The sequence below is a fragment of the Panthera leo genome, chromosome C1, assembly GCF_018350215.1.
Source record: "Panthera leo isolate Ple1 chromosome C1, P.leo_Ple1_pat1.1, whole genome shotgun sequence".
NCBI lineage: Eukaryota > Metazoa > Chordata > Mammalia > Carnivora > Felidae > Panthera > Panthera leo.
The window spans coordinates 162,177,540-162,202,597 of NC_056686.1; the positions used below are offsets into that span (position 1 = coordinate 162,177,540).

At 38.6% G+C, this 25,058-nt stretch overlaps 1 protein-coding gene across 3 annotated transcripts in view; it reads right to left on the bottom strand.

Moving 5' to 3' along the window:
• The window catches only part of CHN1 (chimerin 1), a 202,580-nt gene that overhangs the window by 47,816 nt on the left and 129,706 nt on the right, over positions 1-25,058 (bottom strand). The window lies entirely within an intron of this gene.

Below are 25,058 nucleotides of genomic sequence, written 5' to 3' on the forward strand. Positions count from 1 at the left end.
AAAATCAAGCAACAGTATTTAAGTGTTGTATTCCTCAACTCTGTCTCTTTTCCTCCCTCCTCTCATGTAAGATTTCTTGCTGGCTCAAGGCAGGAAAAAAAAAAAAATCAGTGGGAAGACAATGAGCAATGAATGAGTCATGCATTATTAAAATATGGAATATTTCGTTTACCTATTAAAAGCAAAGGATGATTAACATACAGCACCAGAAGAATTTACCATCACTGCCTGGTAAATTTTGAGAGGCTAATCTATATCCTCCTTTGTGCTTATGGACTGAAGTTAGTTAACAAAAACCCAATTTTATTTAAGATGAGCAAAAGCTGGTATTTTGATGAAAAAGAAAAGGAGTTTAACTAGGTAGCATATTATTTTCATGCAGAACAAGGAGCGTGCATATAACACTGCTAACACACCCTGGAGTGGTCAGTTTAGTCTCCCTGCAAGGAGGAGTTTTGTTGTGAATCTGTACTTAAATGGATCCAATCGTTAATTATTAGTCTCAACGTTCTTACTTCAAAGAGCTTGAGGCCAGATCATCGTGGGAGACAGCTGGGAATAATTTCTCATGTACACAGGTCCCAGATGTAACTGTGCTTATAGGACCCATGGATACTTGTTTGCTGATATAAAAAGGTGGGAGGGGTGCTGGGTAAGAGACTCAAACCCAGCTCCATTTAAGAGAAGTACCTATACTTTTTTTTTGCAAAACTGATATAAGAAGCTCACATTTTCCCATATTGGTTCCCTAAACATCTCCCATCTGTTTCCTCAGGTTACAGTAATTAAGTTGAACCCATTATGATTCTAATTGTTACACTGCATTTAAAGAATCAAAACCCATATTTAAATGAATTCAGTCCGTTTGCTTAGCACAGACTGTTTATCTCAGATTTCATAAGCGATAGAGGGTAGATGCCCAGTGTGGATTATTAGGGCACGAAGTTGTCCTTAAACCATGCTGAAGATTAGAAATACTGAATGATTTTCTGAACATCCCCAAATATTTTTTTATTTACTTGAGTCTACAGTACCTTCTTTAAAAATGTCTTAACTCTTGGGGCACCTGGGTGGGTCAGTCAAACATCCGACTCTTGATTTTGGCTCAGGTTATGATCACACAGTTTGTGAGATTGAGCCCCACGACAGTCTCCATGCGCTAACAGCACGGAGCCTGCTTGGGATTCTCTCTCTCTCCCTCTCTCTCTCTGCCTCTCCCTTGCTTGTGTTCTTAAATACATACATACATACATACATATTTTTAAAATGTCTTAATCTTAAAAAAAAAAAATTTCTAGGGCATCTGCCCGGCTCAGTTGGAAGAGCATGCGATTCTCGTTCTCCGGGTTGTGAATTTGAGCCCCATGTTAGGTGCAGAGATTACTAAAAAAATATATACTTAAGAAAAAAAAAAAGTTAAAAAAATTTTTTCTAAGTGAATAAAAGGCAGAAGTTAATATTTACACCTATAGATGTTCCATTTCCATAAATTTATATCTTTATGTGATTAATAGAAGACAAAAAAAAAATGCCGTTCCAAGAGAAAATACAATGTAAAGAACTTTCCTTGCCTAACCTAAATTACTTTTCAGCTTAGACCTAGTTTGTCACGTGATGACTAAAAATATAAACGCCAGCCAACTCTTTAATCATGTACAATGCAAGGTGAAGTTTATCTGATTCTCAGACCCCAGAAAAACAGATTTCAAGGACAAATTGAACACTAATTTTTCTCTACAGTGTTTAACACTTCATGTTTACATTACTAAGTTAAAGCAAACAATCACCCATGTACCCAAAGTGGTTTTTTGTTTTTTTTTGTTTTTTTTTTAATTTTCCTGAGTATTTCTGATCAAGGTTCTTTATTGTAGACCATCCCCAGTCCTTCAGCTGTGGTAACCAGAGTTCAATCAAAGCATAAAGAGACTAATGGTAGAGAAAATTCTTGGCTGGGCAAGAGTGGACATTTGTCATTGTTCACTGAGTGAACATTTGACTTTGCACAGTTACACTGTTCTTCCCGAATAATTTTTGTGGCTCATTGGGACACACTGGGTTAACTGCAATTTGTGCAGCTACCTGGGGCAATAAGGAGATAGAAAACAACAGCTCAGGAAGAAGTTCTTAGCTACCCTCAAAGGGCTAGGGGTTTGGTCACTACTTGCCATAATGCAATTTCTGCATTAATTTTGCTGAACGAGCTCTCAAGTCATTAAGAACTGCTAATTCTAAAATTTAGAACTAATATCAATGCTCTGATGTCCCAAATATACACCAGTCACTTATATTTATCTGGTCACATTTAGATACTAGAGCATCTGTTAATTATGGTTGCCTTTTATTAAGTATCCATGTTCCAGGCACCTATCTAAGCTAAGCACTTTACATACAGAATCCCATTAAATCCACCGAAAGATTCCCATGAGGCACATATTATCCTCACTTTACAGCTGAAAGAACTGAGGCCTCCAGCAGTTGGTAGAAAAGAGTCGGGCTCTTAAGCAGTATGTATATCCATCCACCCAAATGAGAAAATGAGAGGAAATTTTAAAGTCTGGGTAGTTGTTTTCCTCGCAGATTCTCTTCAAGGTGGTTCCTCCAGTTATTTTCTCCTTTCGACTTTAAAGAGTGGCAATAGATGGTAAGACAGAGTAAGCAACGAGTAACAACGGATGGTAAGAAAAAGTAAAAGTAGCTAAGATCCCTAGATCTCAAGTTCAGTGCGCAGTGCATACAACAGGCAACGCAACCTGCAAGGCTCCGTCCACACACACCCTCCTTCATTGAACCTGTGATGATCACCAATTAGATGTGATTTTACCCCTCTGTGTGCCTCAGGGGCCTTCACTTGTTCGTAATATGAGATGTACCACATTCTACCTCCTATCACAGTTCCTGTGAAGCTACTCACATAGATTGGGTCTTCTACATCTTTGTATAAACCCTGAATTTAGCATAGTAGCGTGCACAAATAAAGGTCTGTTAAATACCTGGTTAAAAAAGCAAAACCAGATGAAGGGAGCCATTCTTATTGGCAGCCGGTACATTAGGGGGAAAAAAAGATAGGATTTGAAATCAGAAACACTATAGTTTAAATCCTGACCTTGGGAGATTTGCTTAGTGCCTTGGTTACCTCATTTACATACATACACTGGGCAGTTTACAAGAGATGACATAAAAGAGGAAAAGACTGCAGATAGTTAGAACTCACTAAGTGATGGTATTACAGGGGTGCCGGGCCAAATATGAGCTGCAGGTTATGCTGTGGAGTATAAGACATAGGTTCTCATCCTCGAGGAGTTGGTAGATTAATCTGCTTTTGGTTTATACCATATAGACATGCTTGGAAACTCCTGACCTTCCCTATGGATTATGGTCTTTACCAAATCTCCCAAATTCTAGTCCTAATCCTTTTTTTTTTTTTTTTTTTTTTTTTTTTTTTTTTTTTGAAAAAGAGAGAGAGAGAGAGAGAGGGAGAGAGAATATGAGAGAATCTCAAGCAGGCTCTACCCCTAGCATGAAGCCTGACGCAGGGCTCAATCCCACGACCCTGGGATAATGGCTGAAATCAAGAGTTGGACACTTAACCAGCTGAGCCACCCAGGCACCCCCAATCCTATCTTTTAAAAGGGATCTGATAACATGGATATTAGCTGAGGGAGCAGGAATGGGGGGAAGCAGGGTGGAAAGTGTAAAAGATTATGAGCATTTGGTTAAGAAGTGAGGAGCACTGTTTCATATTTCATACTGTCCTATTTATTCACAACAATCTCAGGAGTTTGTTGTATAATGAATATTTTATTGATAAGGAAATGCTCATGGTCATAGTCAAGAAGTCAAAACTTTGTTATGTGAATCCCTATGTTCGGTCTCCAAAGTCTGGAAGCTCTTTCTGCTAGCTTATAATGAGAGTGGGAGATAAATCCTAGGTGTTAGGGATACAGCCCCCTCACATTCTGGTTCGGTAAAGTGGCTTAGCTGGGTGGGGATCTAAACTGGCAGGGCACATCTCCCACAAGGTCATTCTTGCTGGAAACATCAGCAGTACTAAGCTTTTCATTTTGACTGCGACTCTTTGGCCTGCCTTAGACCTAACTCTGGCCATCATTGATACTGATACCACTTTTGTACATTCACCCGAATGAGGGAGACTAACCTGGAAAAAGAAACCGGCAACAGGCAGATTCCACAATCTGTTTCTACCTCTGTCCATACCGTCTGTAATATGGAGAAGTGGACTACAAAAATGGCATGTGTGGAGTGGGAGACAGTTGTGTGAGGAATAAGAAACAGAAGTGGGAAACAGGTGACCTTGGAAGGGAACACATTTGCTGTTTTTCAGAGAAATTTCCACCACTCACCCATCACACTGTTGTTTGTCTAGTAGTAATACTGAATTTATGCTAAACTAGTCTCTCATTTCCACCAAGTGTAGTACAACAGGATCAGGGGATCAGAGCCAGACAAATGTGCTGATCTTAACCCTGTCATTTACTGGCTGTGGCCTATCTTGGTCACATTACTGATTTCTTTCAGTCTTTGTTTCCTTATGTGTAAAACTGACTAAAAATACTTCCGGAATTATGTGAAATAATATATGGGAAGCATTTTGCATTATTCCTGGCACAGACAGCGATCGATAAATAGAAGTTTCCCTCCTTTCTTTGTATCTAGGGACTTTTATCTCCAAGATCGGGGTTAGTCTACTGGGACTCTGAGACACACAAAAGGGCCAAGGCCACTGGCCTAAGCAATGTGAACTTCAGGCTTTAAGGACACATCATAGGCATCACCATTCTGCAATCCTTACTCCTTATCCTGTCTTGGCAATCTCAACCCCCGGGCTCAAACTCTGAGTAATCCCTGTTCTCTCCGCCTTCCCACCTCAAAACCTGCTTACAGGGAAGAGACTTATCAACTTATTCACACTAAAGTACAAATGACAGATTATACTTCTTTTTCCACAAATACCTGGTTTTTAATATGGGACCCACACTTATGCCAAAGGAATAAATCTGTAATTACTGAACGTCAGAACTCACTAAGAGTGTTCTCTAGCAAACTGGTAGGACCTCACACAGCCACCTCCTCTGTAACATCACTATGATACCACAGACCCATGAACACAACGTTCTAGTTAACTAAGTCAGCATTTCATCAGAAAAGCACCATAAAGAAATGTTCTAGCTGGCATGGCCCAGAAGCTTGGAAAGGTGAGGAGGAACTGGACTAACTATTTGGTAATCCTGGTTCAGGTTTAGCAAGATTCTGCAAGTTCTATACAATGGTAACATTCAGATACTAAAAGCACAGCTTTGGATTTTGGGGTCCAGAATGGTAACCTAGGAAGACCCTGAATGCACCTCATCCATGGACACGCCACATCTACACTTATTTATAGAGTAATTCCTCCTGAAGGACTGCGGACTGACCGAACAGCTTCAGCACAACAAAAGACCACATGGAGAATAGCAAGAAAGACAGACAGACAGTGACGACGGAAACTGCTACCTCTGAAACTGTGTACTGCAGTGGGAAGGGACAGCACCAGGGACTGTGAGCAGGCTGGGGTTTAAAAACACACAACTAAAATAGCCCCAGGACTCAACTAAATGGCCGGGGAGCAGACAGAACCCTCTGAGTGGAAGGGGCTGGTGAGAGCGTCCACAGTTTACATTCCCCCTCCACCTCGTAGCACAGACAGGAGCGTAGCTGACCTGCCATCTCAGCGATGGGACCGGGCCCGTCTCACACCAGCCCAAGCTGTGCCATCAAGGTCCAGCAGGGTGTACCCCAGGCCACCCCTGGTCGGCGTTCACTACAGCTGTAGCTGTCTTACCAAGGTGACACAAGCAGAGAGCACCCTGGAGCACACCAGGCCTGCACCACTTCAGCTCCAGATGACCTGTTAGAGCAACGCCAGTGGAGAGTGCTCGGGCACCTCCTGGCTCCCGCCTCCATTGGCTTCAACTGCCCTGCCAGGGTGCCCTCTGTACTGGGCACCCCAGGACACCCCAGGCTGCACCTACTTCAGCTTAGCTGTCCTGCCAGGCTGCCCTTCGCACAGTGAGCCCCAGGACAGTCCTGGTCTACGCTCACTTCGGCATTAGGTGTCTTGCCACGGCATCCTCTGTGCAGAGAGCCCCAGGACCTCCTGGCTTACACCTACCTCAGCTTCAGCTGTCCTATCGGGAGCCCTCTGTGCTGACAGCTCTGGGGCTGCCGCAGCCCACTCCCTCTTCGGTTCCAGCCATCCCACCGGGGAAGCCCCGGCATGAAGTATCCCAGGACCTCCAACCCATGGCAATCACAGATCTAGCCAGCCAGCCAGTCACCAGGCACACACAGTATACACAGGGGGTGACCACACACAAGACCATTCCTGTGAGTTTAGAAATAGTTGTGCTGCCTAATTCATGGAAACAAAAGAAGTCCAGCAAAATGAGAAGACAGAGGAAGACGCTCGGAATGAAAGAACAAGATAAAATATTAGAAAAAGAACTAAATGAAACAGAGATAAGCAAATATGCCTGATAAAAAGTTTAAGTAATGATCATAAAGATGCCCATGGATCAGAGAGAAGGGTAGAAGAACTCAGTGAGAACTTCAACAAGAGAAAGAAAATATTAAAAAGAGCCAATCAGAGTTGAAGAATACAACAACTAAAATGAAAAATACACTAGAGGGAATCACCGGTAGGTTAGCAGATGAAGAACAGATCAGCAATGTGGAATACTGGATAATGGAAAGCACGCAAGCTGAATAGTAGAAAGAAAAAAAGAATTAAAAAAAAACGAGGATACGTTAAGGGGATCTCTTAGACAACATCAACTGAACAAACATTCACATTACAGAGGTCCCAGAAGGAAAAGAGAGGGAGAAAGGAGGAGAAAACTTACCTGAAGAAATGATAACTGGAAACTTCCCTAACCTGGGGAAGGAAACAGACAGCCAGGTTCAAGAAACAAAGAGAATTCCAAACAAGATGAACCCAAGGATGTCCACACCATGACAAATAATAACTTAAATGTTAAAGATTAAAGATAAAGAGAGAATTTTAAAAGCAGTAAGGGAGAAGGAAACAGTTACATATAGGAGAACCCCATAAAGCTATCAGATGGTTTTCCAGGAGAAACTGTGCAGGCCAGAAGGGAGTGGCATGATACATACAAAGAACCGAAAGAAAAAGCCTACAACCAAGAATATTCTACCCAGCAAGGTTATCATTCACAACAGAAGGAGACAGACTGAGTTTCCCAACACAAACAAAAGTTAAAGGAGTTCATCACCACTAAACTGGCCTTGTAAGAAATGTTCAGGGAACTTCTTAAAGTGGAAAAGAAAAGGAAATAATTAGAAAAAACTTATAAATGAGAAGATGTAAAATAGGGATATATATATATATACATAAAATGTGGCAGAGAGAATATAATAGAAGTTTTTATGTGTTTAGTTGAAACTTAAAGTGACTATCAATATAAACTAATATATACTGAGGATGTTAACTACGAACCTTACGGTAACCACAAACCCAAAACCTATAATAGCTACACAAAAAATAGAAAGAAAGGTAAGAATAACAGTAAAGACAGGCATCAATCAAAAGGAAAGAGAGCAAGAAGAAAGGAGCAAGAAGAGCTACAAAAACAACCAGAAAGCAATGAATAAGAGGGCAATATATATTTAGCTATTAATAATTACTTTAAATGTAAATGGTCTAAATGTTGCAATTAAAAGACATAGGGAGGGGATGCCTGGGTGGCTCAGCCAGTTAAACGTCTGACTTCAGCTCAGGTCATGATCTTGCGGTTCGTGAATTCAAGCCCCGTGTTGGATTCTGTGCTGACAGCTCAGAGCCTAGAACCTGCTTCAGATTCTGTGTCTCCCTCGCTCTCTGCTCCTCTTCACTTACACTCTGTCTCTCTCAAAAATGAACATTTAAAAAATTAAAAAAAAAGGACACAGGGTGGTGAAATGGATAAAAAACAAGACTCATCTATAGGCTGTCTATAAGAGACTCACTTCAGTCCCAAACACACATACAGACTGAAAAGTGAAAGGAAGGAAAAAGATATATCGTGCAAATAAAAGTGAAAAAATAAAGCTGAGGTAGCAAAACTCAGACAAAGGAGACTTTATAAAATAAAGACTGTAACAAGACAAAGAAGGGCATGAAAGAATGATAAAGAGGTCAGTCCAACAAGAGGATATAACAATTGTAAACATCTATGCACCCAACATTGAAGCACCTAAATACATAATGCAAATAGTAACAGACATAAAGGGAGAAATTGAGAGTAGTACAATAATAGTACAGGACTTTAACATCCCAGTTACCTCAATGGATAGATCATCCAGGCATAAAATCAATAAGGAAACAGCATCTTTGAATAACACATTAGACCAGATAGACTTAACAGATATAGAAAGACCATTCCATCCCCAAACAATAGAATAACATTCTTTTCAAGTGCACATGGAACATTCTCCAAGATAGATCATATGTCAGGCTGAAAAACAAGTCTCAATAAATTTAAGAAGACTGAAGTCATACCATGCATCTTTTCTGACTATAAAGCTGTGAAACTAGAAATCACAAGTAAAAAAACTAGAAAACACTCACAAACATGTAGAAGCTAAACAACATGTTACTCAAAGACCAACAGGTCAATGAAGAAATACAAAATACATGGAAACAAATGAAAATAAAACACAATGGTCCAAAATCTTTGGGACACAGGGAAAGCAGTTCAAAGAGGGAAATTTATACTATTACAGGCCTACCTTAAGAAACAAGAAAAAGCTCCAATAAAAAAAATCTAATCTTATACCTAAAGGAAGTAGAAAAAGAAACAACAAAGTCCACAGTTAGTAGAAGGAAGGCAATAATGAGGATCAGAGCAGAAATAAATAGAGCCCAAAATGCAATAGAAAAGATCGAAAAAATAAAGAGCTAGTTCTTTGAAAAGAAACAAAAATGATGAACCTTTAGGCATCAAGAATAAGAAGGAGAAGACCCAAATAAGTAAAATCAGAAATCAAAGAGGAAAAGTAACAAGGAACATCACAGAAATACAAAGGATTCTAAGAGGATACTATGAAAAATTATATGCCAACCAATTGGACAACATAGAAGAAATGGATAAATTCCTAGAAACATACAAACAAAAGTGATCATGAAGAAATAGAAAATCTGAACATACCAATTACTAGTAATGAAAGAGAATTGGTAGTTAAAAAACTCCCAACAAACAAAAGTCCAGGATCAGATGGATTCACAGGTAAATTCTACCAAACATTTAAAGAAGAATTAATATCTATTCTCCATAAACTATTCCAAAAAATAGAGGAGAAAGTTTCCAAATATGTTCTATGAGGTCAGCATTACTCTGATTTCAAAGCCAGACAAAAGCACCACACACGTACACACACAAATTATCGGCCAATATCCCCGACATAAAACATCCCTGAACATGAAAGCAAAAGTCCTCAACAAAGTATTAGCAAACCACATTATTCAATACATTAAAAGGATCAGTCATCACAATCAATTGGGATTTATTCTAGGGATGCAAGGATGGTTATATATTCACAAATCAATCAGCATAATACACCATGTTAACAAAATGAAGGATAAAAATATGATCATCTCAACAGATGCAGAAAAAGCATTTGACAGAGTGTAATATCTATTCATGATAAAAACCCTGAACAAAATCGGTTTAGAAGGAACATACCTCTAAACACAATGAAGGATATAAAAAACTCACAGCTAACATTATACTCAGTGGTGAAAAACTGAGGTCTCCTAAGACCAAGAACAAGACAAGGATATCCACTCTCACCCCTTTTATTCAACACTGTAGTGGACGTCCTAGCCACAGCAGACAAAGAAAAGAAATAAAAGGCATCTAAGTTGATAAGGACGAAGTTAAACTGTCACTATTTGCAGATGACATAATACTATACATAGAAAACCCTAAAGACTCCACCGAAAAGCTATCAGAAGTAATAAACGAATTCAGTAAAGTCACATGATACAAAATCAATATACAGAAATCAGTTGTGTTTCCACATACTAACAACAAAATATCAGAAAGAGAAATTAAGAAAACAATTCCACTTAAAGTCGTACCAAAAAAAAAAAAATAATTAGGAATAAACTTAACCAAGGAGGTGAAAGATCTACACTCTGAAAACTATAAAACGCTGGTGAAAGAAACTGAGGACGATACAAACAAATGGAACAATATTCCATGCTCATGAATTGGAAGAATTAGGATTGTTAAAATATCCATATTCCCAAAGCAATCTACAGATTCACTTCAATCCCTATCAAAATAACAACAGCATTTTTCATAGGACTAGAACAAATAATCCTAAAATTTGTATGGAACCATAAATGACCCCAAATAGCCAAAGCAATCTTGTGAAGGAACAACACTGGAGGTATCACAGTCCTAGATTTCAAGGTATACTACAAATCTGTAGTAATCAAAAGAGTACAGGACTGGCACAAAAACAGACACACAAATCAATGGAACAGAATGGAGAACCCAGAAATAAACCCATGCTTAAATTGTCCATTAATCTATGACAAAGGAGACAAGAATATACACTGGGGCAAAGACAGTCTCTTCAACAAATGGTGCTGGGAAAACCGGACAGCTACATGTAAAAGAATGAAACTGGACCCCTTTCTCACATCACACACAAAAATAAACTCAAAATGGATTAAAGATCTAAATATGAGATCTGGGGGGCACCTCAGTGGCTCAGTCAGTTAAGTGCCTGACTCTTGCTTTTGGCTCCGGTCATGATCTCATGGTTCATGGGTTTGAGCCCCATGTCCAACGCTACACTGGCAGCATGGAGCCTGCTTGGGATTCTCTCTCTCTCTCTCTCTCTCTCTCTCTCTCTCTGCTCCTCCCAGTTCACATGCGTGCACACGCATGCTCTCTCTCAAAATAAATACATAAACATTTAAATGTGAAGTCTGAAACCACAAAACTCCTAAAAGAAAACATAGGCAATAATCTCTGTGACATCCGCCTTAGCAACATTTTTCTAGAAATGTCTCCACGACAAGGTAAATAAAAGCAAAAACAAACTACTGGGACTATACCAAAATAAAAAGCTTTTGCACAGCAAAGGAAACCATTAACAAAATAAAAAGGCAACCTACTGAATGGGATAAGATATTTGCAGTTGACATTTCTGATGGGTTAGTATCTAAAATATATAAAGAACGGATACAACTCAACAGCCAAAAGCCAAATAATCTGATTAAAAATGGGCAGAGGACCTAAATAGACATTTTTCCAAAGAAGATAACAGATGGCCAAACAGACACATGAAAAGATGTTCAATATCACTAAATCATTAGGGAAATGCAAATCAAAACCACAATATTACCTTGCACCTGTCAGAATGACTAGAATCAAAAAGACAAGAAATAACAAATGTTGGTGAGAATGTGGAGGAAAAGGAATCTTCATGCTCTCTTGGTGGGAATGTAAATTGGTGCAGCTACCCTGAAAAATAGTATGGAAGTTCCTCAAAAAATTAAAAATATAAATACCATATGATCCAGAAATTCCACTACTGGGTATTTATCCCCAAAGATGAAAACATCTAATTTGAAAAGATCCATGCACCCCTATGTTTACTGTAGCATTATTTACAATACCCAAGCTGTGGAAGCAACCCAAATGTCATACATAGATGAATGGACAAAGAAGATGTCACACACACACACACACACACACACACACACACACACACACACTGAAGTACTACTCAGCCATAAAAAAGAATGAGACCTTGCCATTTGCAACAACATGGATGGACCTACAAGGTATTAGGTAAAATGAGTCAGGTAAAATGATTTCGATGACATGTAGAATCTAAAAAACAAAACAAAACAAAACAAACAAAAGCAGAAACAGACCATAAATACAGAGAACTGATAGACGCTAGAAAGGGAGGGGATGGGCAAAGTGTGTGAAGGGGCGCGGGAGATACAGGCATCCAGTTATGGAATGACTAAGTCACAGGACAGCATGTCAATGGTGTTGTAATACAGTTGTATGGTGACAGACGGTAGCTACACTTGTGTCGAGTACAGCATGACATATAGCGCTGTAGAATCGCTATGCTGTATACCTGAAGCTACTGTCACACTGTAACTATACTTCAGTAAAAAGCAGAACAAAAGCAGCTTTCCTAAAACTTCCAATATCAAGTTATATTGGAAGAAGATTTGTGGATCCAAGCAAAGCTCACTCTAGATAAACAGATTATTCATACCTTTCCCCTGAATTATAATTTATAATCTAATTTCTCTCCATTAGAGACAAGAATGGAATATATTCCGAGGTGCTTGGCAATAATATGTCACCTTACATTTACTAACTGACAACTGCATGGCTCTACAGTAGGAAATGGTTTACATGGATGATGTAGTTGTTAAAACATTCAATAAGGTAGGGGCACCTGGGTGGCTCAGTCAGTAGAGCGTCTGACTCTTGATTTCTGCTCAGGTCATGATCTCGGAGTCATGAGATAGAGCCCCATGTCGGGCTCCACGCTGGGTGTGGAACCTTTTTAAGATTCTCTCTCTCTTGGGGCGCCTGGGTGGCTCAGTCGGTTAAGCGGCCGACTGCAGCTCAGGTCATGATCTCACGGTCCGTGGGTTCGAGCCCCGTGTCGGGCTCTGTGCTGACAGCTCAGAGCCTGGAGCCTGTTTCAGATTCTGTGTCTCCCTCTCTCTGACCCTCCCCCATTCATGCTCTGTCTCTCTCTGTCTCAAAAATAAATAAACATTAAAAAAAACAATTAAAAAAAAAAAAAGATTCTCTCTCTCTTCATCTCTCTCTGCCCCTCCCCTGCACACACATGCTCTCTCTCCCAAAATAAACAAACATTAAAAAAACAATCAACAAGCTATATATTATAATTCTTACTTTGCAGATGATGGAACAAAAGCTTTGAGAGGTTAAGTACCTTGCCCAAGGTCACTCAAAATGTGGCGGCAACAGGATTTGAACCAGGTCTATATGACTTCAAATTCTGTGTCTTTCCTCTAGAATGTCTTGCTTCCCATATCATCTATTGTTAACATGCAATTCTGAAAGGCTATCATTGGAATAAATTTCTACATCATTTAAATTCTACTACCCTTCAGATCACGAGCCATTTTAGTACTGCTTATATTTGAATTTATAGTAGCTACCATATTCATCACTTAATCAAAATTTTCAAATGCATTTTAGGTCAGGCAGTAACGACATCTATACAGAATTCTATAAATTCCTTAAGTTACATTGGGATAAATAACGTTTTATGTTGCAACGGGAAACTCTTACATTCTTCTAAGGCTGTACATTTTTATGCATCAGTCACGTCATAATTCCTAACTCGGTCTTCATTACATAGCTTTTCTAGCGTTAACATAATATCCAGCTAAACAGATAATGAAGCACATCAATGCATTCATCTCCGTGTCTAACAAATTTAAATCACACTATACTAACACCGACACCACCAAACTCTGTACACTCTCTAACAGGTTCCCTGACTGACTCGTATGCAGTAATTTTAAACGTAAGGCATTTGGAAACATAATGCAAACAAAAAAAGGACAGCCTTGCATTCCTTAGAAACAACAGAAATGATCAAATTTTCCAGGCACCAGTTCTGAGGGAGTGTTTTGCACTCTGCACGAAGAGCACCAGGCCCCGAGAGGGGGTGGAGTGCTGCACAGCCTGGTTTCCAAGCCTGGCTCTGACTGATACCAGCCAACTCACTGAACTTTTCTAAGCCTTCGACTAAACGAACTCCATGGCGTTCTCTAGATTTGTAATGGAAAGCCAAGGAAAGATGAAGGTTCGTACTCCTTCAGAACACAGGGATATGAAGACTTGGTTGTGTCGATTGGGAAAGACCAGGTTGTCCATCTCCAGTGAGTCCCCACAAGGCAGCCCTGGCTAATTTGGTACAGGCTTTTGTCTGGTACCTAGTCATGTAGGCTCAGAAACTCAAGGTGATCATATATATTTCTCAAGAGTGACATTATAATACCAAGTTCATAAAACTGATGGATAAAAGCAGACTGACAACAGTCTATAGTAAGTATGAGATATAATGATCGTAGAGTAGGTGATCAACATTCTCTTTTCTGGTAACATACCTATACTGGAAACGAAACATAATTAGGATGCTGATGAGAAAGAAACCGGAACAAGTGGAGCGGGTTAGGTGAACGGAGTACTGAATGCAGAGTTAAGCCATTTGTTGAATCCTCTACAATTAAGATGGCCCTGCTAATTGACAAGAACATTAAATGTCTAGTTAGTGGGGGCCCCCCTCATTTCAAACCAGTGCTTAGATGGACCTGAGCAACTTCCACCTCTTTGAGTCTTTTTCCAGGTGTCTGTCTGTTTCTCTGTCAGAGGGAAGAAAAGTGAGTGAGCTAGTGAGCAGAGGGAGAGACAGAGAGAATCTTTTTTTTTTTTTTTAAATTTTTTTTTTACGTTTATTTATTTTTGAGACAGAGAGAGACAGAGCATGAACGGGGGAGGGTCAGAGAGAGAGGGAGACACAGAATCTGAAACAGGCTCCAGGCTCTGAGCTGTCAGCACAGAGCCCGACGCGGGGCTCGAACTCACGGACCACGAGATCATGACCTGAGCTGGAGTCAGCCGCCCAACCGACTGAGCCACCCAGGCGCCCCGAGACAGAGAGAATCTTAAGCAGGCTCTATGCTCAGTGCTGAGCCAGACGCAGGACTCAATCTCACAACCCTGGGATCATGACCTGAGGTGAAATCAAGAGTCAGATGCTCAGCCAACTGAGCCAGGTGTCTCTTTTTGAAGGTTTTGCATATTTCTGTTCAGATATAAATGGTGATTTTAAAGTCACTTCCTAAGACACAGTCTTATGTTTTCATTTACAAGTTCTTAAAGGATACTAGATTACAGCCCCAGTATACTGATAACAATTTATATAATAGGTGCTTTGGGAAGATAAAATAAATGGGAAGATGTTTCCTGTCCTGAGTTATGGAACTACAAAGTAATATATACATGTAATATACATAAAATTACACAATAAAGCATTCTAGTCTGACACTCTCCAATAGTCAGCCATTGGCAATGATTGGTTAGATGGTAATGATTGTAACAACAGTCTTTCTTGATTCTTCCTAATCAAAAGCTGTATCGGCCCCCATGGGAAATTCTCAAAATGTTCTCCCTCAATAAACCTGAGGGGCTAATAGGAAATGTATCATTGGCATTTTGATTTTTTTAACCCATATTTTTGGCACTTATTACCTGCAAGACTTAAAGAAACACTATTATTGTTCTGTAACAGAGGAGATGAAATTAGAGGAACTCTAACACCTTGTGAACAATTAGGGATTTTTAAATCTACTGCAAAACTCTGGAATCACAGACATTTCACTTTTTCAGAAAGCTTTTAGTTAGAATGTATATTTGGAAAATACAACTAAAATGCCAACTCACAATGATATTAATAGTATTTTCAGATTTTAAACTGCCACGTGAGGTTATTTCAAGCTATTACAGTCCAGCGAACATTTTGCAATCACCAATTTAACAGAGGCAAGCCAGTGTATCACAATAAAAGCTAAGCATGATATTTTTAGCTTCCTCATTCTTCCAGTTACTTCTATGGATTAGGCTGGGATGAAGTCTGTGTGTTTTGGTTCTTTTAACAAGGGCCTGTTACTAACTTACTTAAATTTAAGTTATAAACGCTTATTTCCTATATGTGTAATTGGATGAAAATATTCAAATTGTGATTTATTTTAATATTGTTTTTAAGCCTCGGGGCACCTGGATGGCTCAGTTGGTTGAGCACCCAACTCTTGATATTGGCTCAGGTCATGATCCCAAGGTTGTGGGATCGAGCCCCACATTGGGCTTGGTGATGAGCATGGAACCTGCTTAACTTTCTCTCTCTCTCTCTCTCTCTCTCTCTCTCTCTCTCTCCTCTGTCCCTCTTTCCAACTTGTGTGGTCTCTCTAAAATAAAAAGAAAAATGTCTTTTTAAGCCTCAACAAAGATAAATGTTGATTCATGGTATAAAGTATACTTGTGAAGTTCAAGCATACCTATTTTGAAAACCTGTTTTTATTATTTGAAAATGGTAATAGTGGCCTGAAGGCAAAAAATTTAACTTTCATAGCAATTACCTTGAGAAGAAGTATAAACATGAGCATAATTTATAACCTCACTGTTAGACACTAACTTGTGTTTTCTTGTAACGACACTGCCATGTGGCATGTTTTACATCAAGACAATGATGTTAAAAAAGTAAAAATAGCCTGTATCTGGGCACTTTCTAAAATCAACTTTTTATATCATGTCCATAGTATTTCATTTTCTGAAATTCCTGTTAGTTCACAAGATCCTAAGGAAATTAAGAGAGAACTTTAACAACCCCTAACTTATAAAATATATATATATATATATATATATATATATATATGTGTGTGTATACACGTATATATACATATGTGTATATATATATACATATATGTGTGTGTATATATATATACACATACATGTATATATATATGAAGTTTGACATCTTAAGAGTAATTTGAAGCATCTGGACGAGGCCCAGAAATTATCAGTACATTAGTCAGTAAGACACAGAAAGTCAGACTACAATCAACTCCCTGTGAGCAGGAAGAAGAAAAGATTAAAAAGGATAACTTAACATCTATCTTTCAGTGACATTTTAATATACTGGGAAGGATCCACCCTGCCACTTTCCTCTTCTTCAAAGGATAGGATAATGGGGGATAATTTAAGTGAAGATCTTCAGTTGGTAAGGTCAAATGTTATTTAAGGCTCTCCAGTGAGCTTAGGCTAGAGCTTTACTACCTTTTCCACTAAAATGTCCCCAAGAGCAACCAACAGTAAGCAGGGGTGGAAGCCACCCAGGGGTGGCTAAGCTCCCCCATAATGCACCCACATAAACATGTTTAATATAAAAATGTTTTCAGTCATTACTACTGGGTAAAGGTGATGTTCTAGGAAGATGTTTAGCATATTCCTGTCTTGTTTCAGGAAAGCAGGCCTGGGTGACCGAGGGAGATCCCTTCCAGCAGCAGGACTGGTTCTATAGCCGTGTGACACAGCACAAAGTAATCTGTGAGGTAACTGGCTTAATGATCCTATTCTAGCCTTACTTTACAAGAACTTTCATTACCGTATTCTTCTGCATATTTTGGTTAAAAAAAAATCCAAGTCTGGCTCTTATGCACTTTAGCACTTACACAGAGCTTTGGATTCTACAAAGCGTTCTGTCACACACACTACTGCATGGCATCCCGACAATCCTGTTTTTCGGAAAGAAAATTCTGTGATGTTCAAGTATTTGCAGATAATCGGTAAGCAAAGGAGCCAAGATGGAGACCCAAGACTCCTAACTTCACACTCCATTTCTCTCTACTCCGCTCTGCTTCCCTGGGACCAGGCATAGGATCGCTTAACATGTGATGAGACTGACTCTGACCTTAGGAAAGCCCAGGGTTACGAAGACCCAGAACCAACAGCAAGCAGAAATGTGGACAGGTGAACATGGCCACCCCCAGTTCAGTTCTAAACCTGACAAATGGTTTACCGAGAAGGTCAGCTTTGGTGATTAATTTCTGGCAATTTAAAAGCTTTCTTGATTATTTTGATGGCGGTGAGTGCAGTGATGTGTTGCTTTTAATTAGGTGTATGCAGAACCTCTGTCCAATGTCTACCAAGCCTGCAATGAGAGTTACGGAGCAGCTTGCCTTTTTATTTTTATTTTTGTTTTGGCATTGGCTTTTCGTGTTCCTTAAATAAAAACAAATCAACAAAAGCACCCTCCAAACCAATGGATTGAGAGAGTAGTCAGTCTCCTGAGCAACTAATTAAGCTGTCTTTAGAAAGAGGTAATTAAACTTTCCATTAAAATTCACCAAACAGACATACATAATTTATAAGGTGGCAAGCCATTCCAATCTCATGGGTAAATAATTAACTAAGTCTTATATTTATAACAGAGATTCCACAAACAGGCTAATGCAGGAATTTCATAATTAGATGCATTTTATCTTTAAAAGAATATAGTATAAATAACTAAGAATTTGGAGTTTTTGACATGTGGCCCAAGAGTGTATAAATACTTCATACAGCCCACTAATTCATTAAAAGAAAATACAGAAATGGTCAAAGTATATATGTACAATACGCAGTTCTAAATAGTCTTCATTCAAAAGATATTTTATTGACGGACGCCTGGGTGGCTCAGTCGGTTAAGCATCCGACTTTTGATCTCAGCTCAGGTCTCGATCTCAGGGTCATGAGTTCAACCTCTGTGTTGGGCTCCATGCTGGGCATGAAGCCTACTTAAAAATATATATACAAATAAATAGAAATAAATGAATAAGTAAAGAAGTATTTTATTGAATATCTACTATGTTCTAGGCATTAGTGAAACTGGTGAGTACCAGAGAATAGAGCCCTAGCTATTTTCATAAGGATCTGATATTAAACAAATAAATATACATTTAATGAACCAATTATAACTGGGGTAAGTACTGGATGGGTAATGGCTTTATTCCATCCTGTGTGAATCCCAAAAATCGTATTTTCTAACAAAAGTTGTGTTTACTCATGAAATCTACGTCCATGTCCTCCTTCCAAGCTTCTTCCTCCTTTTATGAGAGGGTGACTTCTACATGTCTTTCCATCCCAGATCTCTTTCTTCTCCCAACCTGGAGGTACCTTCAGCAGCTTCTAACAACCAAACCACAAGGCAGTTTGCTGACCACCTCGTAACAGTCCTCTGATTGTCAATAACAGGCAGGGAGCTGCCGCTTATAAACCTTCCTCCTCAATCTGCCTAAAAGAGTTAAACAGGGATTCCTGGGTGGCTCAGTTGGTTAAGCATCTGACTCTTGGTTTCGCCTCAGGTCATGAACTCATAGTTTGATGAGTTTGAGCCCCACATCGGGCTCCTTGCTGACAGTGTGGAGCCTGCTTGGGATTCTCTGTTTCTCCCTCTCTCTCTGCCCCTCCCCTGCTAGCCCCCCTCTTCAAAATAAATAATAAAAAAATAAACATTAAAAAAATAAAGAGCTAGCAAAACAAATTTTAACTGAAATCCAGTGTTATCTACAGTTGAATAGCTAAAAGCTTGGCTCTTGAATAAAGACTATCTGTAAAAGACCTCAGGTCCACCTGCTATCGTTATGGGACCTCAGGGGAAATTTCAGTTTCTTCAGTGTAAAATTGAAATGATGACAGTATCTTAGCATTGTTGGGAGGACAAGGTGAGGTGAGATCACGTAGCAGAATGCATGGAATGAGGACACAGGACGCATTCTCAGCACCTAGCATGCAGAGAGCTCCCTGAGACTAGGTGTCGGTGGTTATACCGATAACTACTATCATCATTGGCCATCAGTCTTATCACCTAACAGTGTTTGGAACCCAGCAGGTGCTAAATGTTGAAAGCATGACCGTAAATAAGGAGATAAATGTTGAAAGAAGGCGCACACAAAGTTCATGGCGTATTTGCAAGCCTCAGTGAATTCTTCAGACTCCTAAATGAATGCCTGTCTGAAGGATTCTAGCCTCCTGTCCTTATGATACTGTCAGAATATATTTGACACAAAAACAAAAAAAAACAAAAAACAAAAAACAACTGTTTTCTTCTAATGACCATTCCTTAAAATATCTTATATCGTGTGTTTTAAAAAAGGAACCGTCGGCCAGGGGTGCAAAGAAGGGCAGTTTAAATGCTGTTTCCTCATGTGACAGCCAAACTGTATGCAAATGTGAACTGAAAACATGTTGGGAAATTTGTGACAACACAGGTATCTTAGCAACCATAGCTGACTAAAGGATGAGACTGCATGAAAACCACAGGTTGTGTGAGGAGAAGAGGTGCCAGCTGAAACAGAAAGGATGCTCGGGATTCATGGACTGCAGTTTTCAACTCTCAAGATGGCTGAAGCGCTGTGGTCTAAATGATATGCAGGAACAAAACAATTAGTATTGAGGAACAAAGTGCAGTGAATATTTCTGGATTAATAAAACCCTTCCGTAATGATGTTAGAAAGAAAAGGGAATTTGGACAGCATCTACCACTAGTAAACCTGGTTTAAAGTTTGATTATTTTCTTCCCAAGAACTCAAACCCACAATTTGCCATAAAACTGTAAGATGAAACTATTTTCAAATGCATGTCTTAATAAGGAAGACATTAAAATAAGAAGTATGATGTTAAAAAAAAAATAACTTGCCTAAAAATATCTCCTCCTGCGGGATCAGCTGTAGATTTTTTGCCTTTGGATGCCTTTGTTACATTTTTCACTGTTAGAAATATCAAACCATGTCATCAGTTGAATAATGTTTCCTTGTTTCCATTTTTAAAAGAACCAACTCTCTGAGATACTAAGTACAGCATTTAATGCAGTCTTTTATACCAAAGGTACTGGTTTTAATGAACAATAGCGTGTTAAATTAGTTATTGTGGGTCATACATTTAGATTTTTTCTCCCCCCCCCCTCCCCGTGCCAACTCTGTCTCTTCTGTTGTTTCTGTGGTAGATTACATTTAGAGTTTTACACCTCAGTATTTTTAAAAAACTCTCCAAAAGAGAGTCTGCTTCACACAAAACGATGTAAAAGATATGTGGGTCCCTTTTAGGGATGGTTTTCTTGAGGAAAAGTATTGTTGGAGTTGCAAGCTGAGCTAGCTGCTTTTTCCACAGAATAGCATTTTTCACTTGGAAGAATGATTAACATAAATATTAGTTATTCAGACTTGGCATTTTCTCAAAAATGAAAAAAATGAGCCAGCCACCTCAAGGAAAACAACTGACTGTCAATGATAAAATTCAAACTGTCAAGTGAAAATAAGAATTTTGGAAATTTTATATCTGCCATCCTGAACATATTACCAGCTTCCCACCACTTAAATGACTCTTCTGATAGGTCAATGATGATATTAACAAATGTGATTTTTTGATATCGTATAAAGAAATGTGTCAATGTTTAGAAAACCTGTATAACTCTGTGAACCAGTATTTTCCAAATGGCCAACGCATGATACTATAGAATTAGGTACAGTTGCAAGATCCATTTGGAGTTCAAAACAGATCAAGGGATTTTAGTGTAACAGAATATAAATGCTTATTGTGAAGGTTTCAGATAATACCACTGCACGTTAACCGTTAAGAAACTACTACTTATCTAGGTGGACACACACACGTATACACACACACACACACACACACACACACACACATCTGTATACACACATACACAAGCACTTTAATATATATATATTATATATATAATATATATATGGAATTATATATATATAATATATATATGGAATATTAGTCATAAGAAAAGAATGAAATCCTGCCATTTGCGACAACATGGATGGACCTAGAGGGTATTATGCTAAGTGAAAGAAGTCAGAGAGACAAATACCATGATTTCAGTTATATCTGGAATCTAAAAAAAGAAAATAAATGAGCAAACAAAACAAAAGAGAAACAGATTCATAAATACAGAGAACTGGTGGTTGTCACAGGGGAGGGGGTGGAGAGATGGACAAAACGGGTGAGGGGAATTAAGTGGTATAAACTTCCAGTTATAAAATAAATAAGTCAAAGTAAACATAGGGAATATAGTCAATAATATTGCATTAACTTTGTATAGTGACAGATGGTGACTAGACTTCTCATGGTGATCATTTTGTAATGTACATAAATGTTGAATCACTATGTTGTATACTTGAAATGAATATTATTATATGATAACTATACTTCAATTAAAAAAAATTACCATTTATCTAGTTTTGGTGAGGTACCAAAGACAAATATCCACAACTATCTAAAAAGGCTATCCAAATACTCCTTTCTTTTCCAAATGCATATTATTTCTATGAGGTCAGGTTCTCTTCATATGCTTCAACTAAAATAACATATCACCACAGATTGAACACAGAAACATTTATGGGAATCCGGCTGTTTCCTAAACATTAAGACATTAAAAAAAATTTTTTTTAGTGTTCATTTGTATTTGAGAGAGACAGCCAGAGCATGAGTGGGGGAGGGGCAGAGAGAGAGGGAGACACAGAATCCAAAGCAAGCTCCAGGCTCTGAGCTGTCAGCACACAGCCCAACGTGGGGCTTGACCTCATGAACTGGGAGATCGTGACCTGAGCCAGAGTCAGACACTTAACTGACTGAGCCACCCAGGCACTCCAATATTAAGTAAGACATTAAGGAGAATAAGAGAAATGCAAAAAATGCCACTCTTCTAACTAAAGTTGTTCAACAAAACATGATCTTAATAATGCTATTACATTAATATGTATTGGGCTTACTGTTTTTTAAATGAATTAGCAGCATTGAAAAAATCTGTTTTAATTTCCAGTATAGTAAATATCAATAGCTATGATTCATATAAATAACTCTTTAGCGCTTCAACAATGTTCAAAGTGTAAAGAGCTCCTCAGTCCAAAATGTTTGAGAACCACTAATCGAATCCATTCGCTGTAATCTTTACTGTGCAAAAGGATCTGTGCGCTCCATGCACGCAGCTTCTCTCTTTCTCACTTGCTCCCTCTCATATATTAATGGGTGTCTGGGCCCCATGCTGAATCTACTAAATCAAAATTTCTGTAGCTACTCTATTGCATATAAAGTGTCACTGATGAGAACTTTGATCTAATTTGACTATTTAACTTATTATTGTTTTTTAATATAATTTATTGTCAAATTGGCTAACATACAGCGTGTAAAGCGTGCTCTTGGTTTCTGGGGTAAATTCCCGTGGCGAATTTGACTTTTTAATCAAAAACTCTTTATGATTTTGGGGCGCCTGGGTGGCCTGGTCAGTTGAGCATCCGACTTTGCTCAGGTCATGATCTCACAGTTTGTGGGTTTGAGCCCCACAATGGGCTCTCTGCTGTCAGCACAGAGCCTGCTTTAGATCCTCTGTTCCCTTCTCTCTCTCTGTCCCTCCCCAGCTTGTCCTCTCTCTCAAATAAATACTTAAAAACAAAACTACTTATGACTGCGTATTTTAGAACTTCCCCCAAAGTTTTATTTTATTTTATTTTTTCAATATATGAAGTTTATTGTCAAACTGGTTTCCATACAACACCCAGTGCTCATCCCAAAAGGTGCCCTCCTCAATACCCATCCCCCACCCTCCTCTCCCTCCCACCCCCCATCAACCCTCAGTTTGTTCTCAGTTTTTAAGAGTCTCTTATGCTTTGGCTCTCTTCCACTCTAACCTCTTTTTTTCCCCAAAGTTTATTTTATATTAAAGATTTTTTCACTTTCTTTATTACTTTCTCAGAAGTATGATCATTAGCAATAATATCTTTTTATCTTTTATAGTCACGAATGCTAAACCTTATTCATTGTTACTGATTTCCCTGCTTCTGAGAGATAAGACAGAAAATGACAAATTGTCAAACTGTGTTAAGAAGACGAGAGGGTTTTGGTTTTTGTTTGTTTTTCTTTTTTTGCTTCTAAATTATAATAAACTCTCTATAGTAAGTTTTACATATGGTCTCTAGAGTATTGATTTGAAAAACACTTCAACTGCCTTCACAATCTTATTTATTTAGGAGGTGACTGTCAACTCAAAGGTCTTTTGTCAGTTACAAAGAGCTAAGTAAGCTTCAACTTTGACAAGGAAATGCTAATAAGCACTTTGAACACTGAAATGATGGAAACCTCAAGATGTCAACGTGAGTCTTCGTCAACTGTTGAAAATGGAAAAGTGTACAGACTTTTCTTAAATATAATAAATACAAATGCTTTTCATAAATCTTAGTTGCAAGTATATTTCATTAATATACAAATAAGCTATGTTAATCATTTAATATAGTTCGATAATAAAAACTTTAAAGAAATTTATGCAGAGCTCATTCTATTAAGTACACTGTGATTTAAAATTCACATGTTGAATTGTTGACAGCTTTGCACATTTATGTATAATTTACACTATCACCTAAGTATAAAATCCTTTCTTACTTATTTTTGTTGTTTTTTCTATGAAAGGAACAAGCCTATTTGGATTTGTACATTTTTTGTGATGTAAAGAAAGGAGGTAGCATTTGACACAAGCAGCCCTCAGAGAAGTAAGCTACGATACAGGGAAGACTATTTTGTTTCATGTTTTTTATACTTAAAAACTCAATAGTTACAGGTTTCTTATTCTGTAAATTGGAAGCTTTTTAGTCTTTTAACATTGATAAGAGTTTCTTTAAAAACAGAACAAACAAACAAACAAACAAACAAAACAAAACCTAAACCTAAGCACTATAGTTCTAGCATAACATGCCTCAGTGGGTGAAGGGCCCATCTAGACCGAGCTTCAACTATCTCTGGGCAGGTTCCAAGGTGTTTTAATTTCTTCATTTTAAAAAACATTTTTTTAATGTTTTTATTTCTTTTTGAGAGAGAGAGAGTAAGCAGGGGAGGGGCAGAGAGAGAGAGGGAGATACAGAATCTGAAGCAGGCTCTAGGCTCCGAGCGTCAGCACAGAGCCTGACATGAGACTCGAACTCACGAACAGCGTGTGATACCGTGACCTGAGCCGGAGTCGTGGGACGCTTAACCTACTGAGCCACCCTGGCGCCTGTAATTTCTTCCTTTTTGAGTAATCCAATTACTCACAATAAAGTGATCTACCTACTTTAAATACGAACACAGTCTATGGTTCCATCACTATGATGACACCAAAGGACATTTGGTGGATCTGGTTGTCCTTTGTGATTTCATTCTTAAAAATAAAGCATACACTATTAAAACATGCCCCCCAGAATCCCTTTGATAACTCCCCATACACCTATCATCCCTAAAGATACCCATGTTATTATAATCCCTACCTTCAAAAGAATTGCTGTGAAAATCAGAGCAGATCCTCTGGTGAAACACCCAGCACACTTTCTGACGTAGAAAGGCTCAATAAATGTTAGTTATGTTTATTATTATTTGTAGTCTTACAACCCT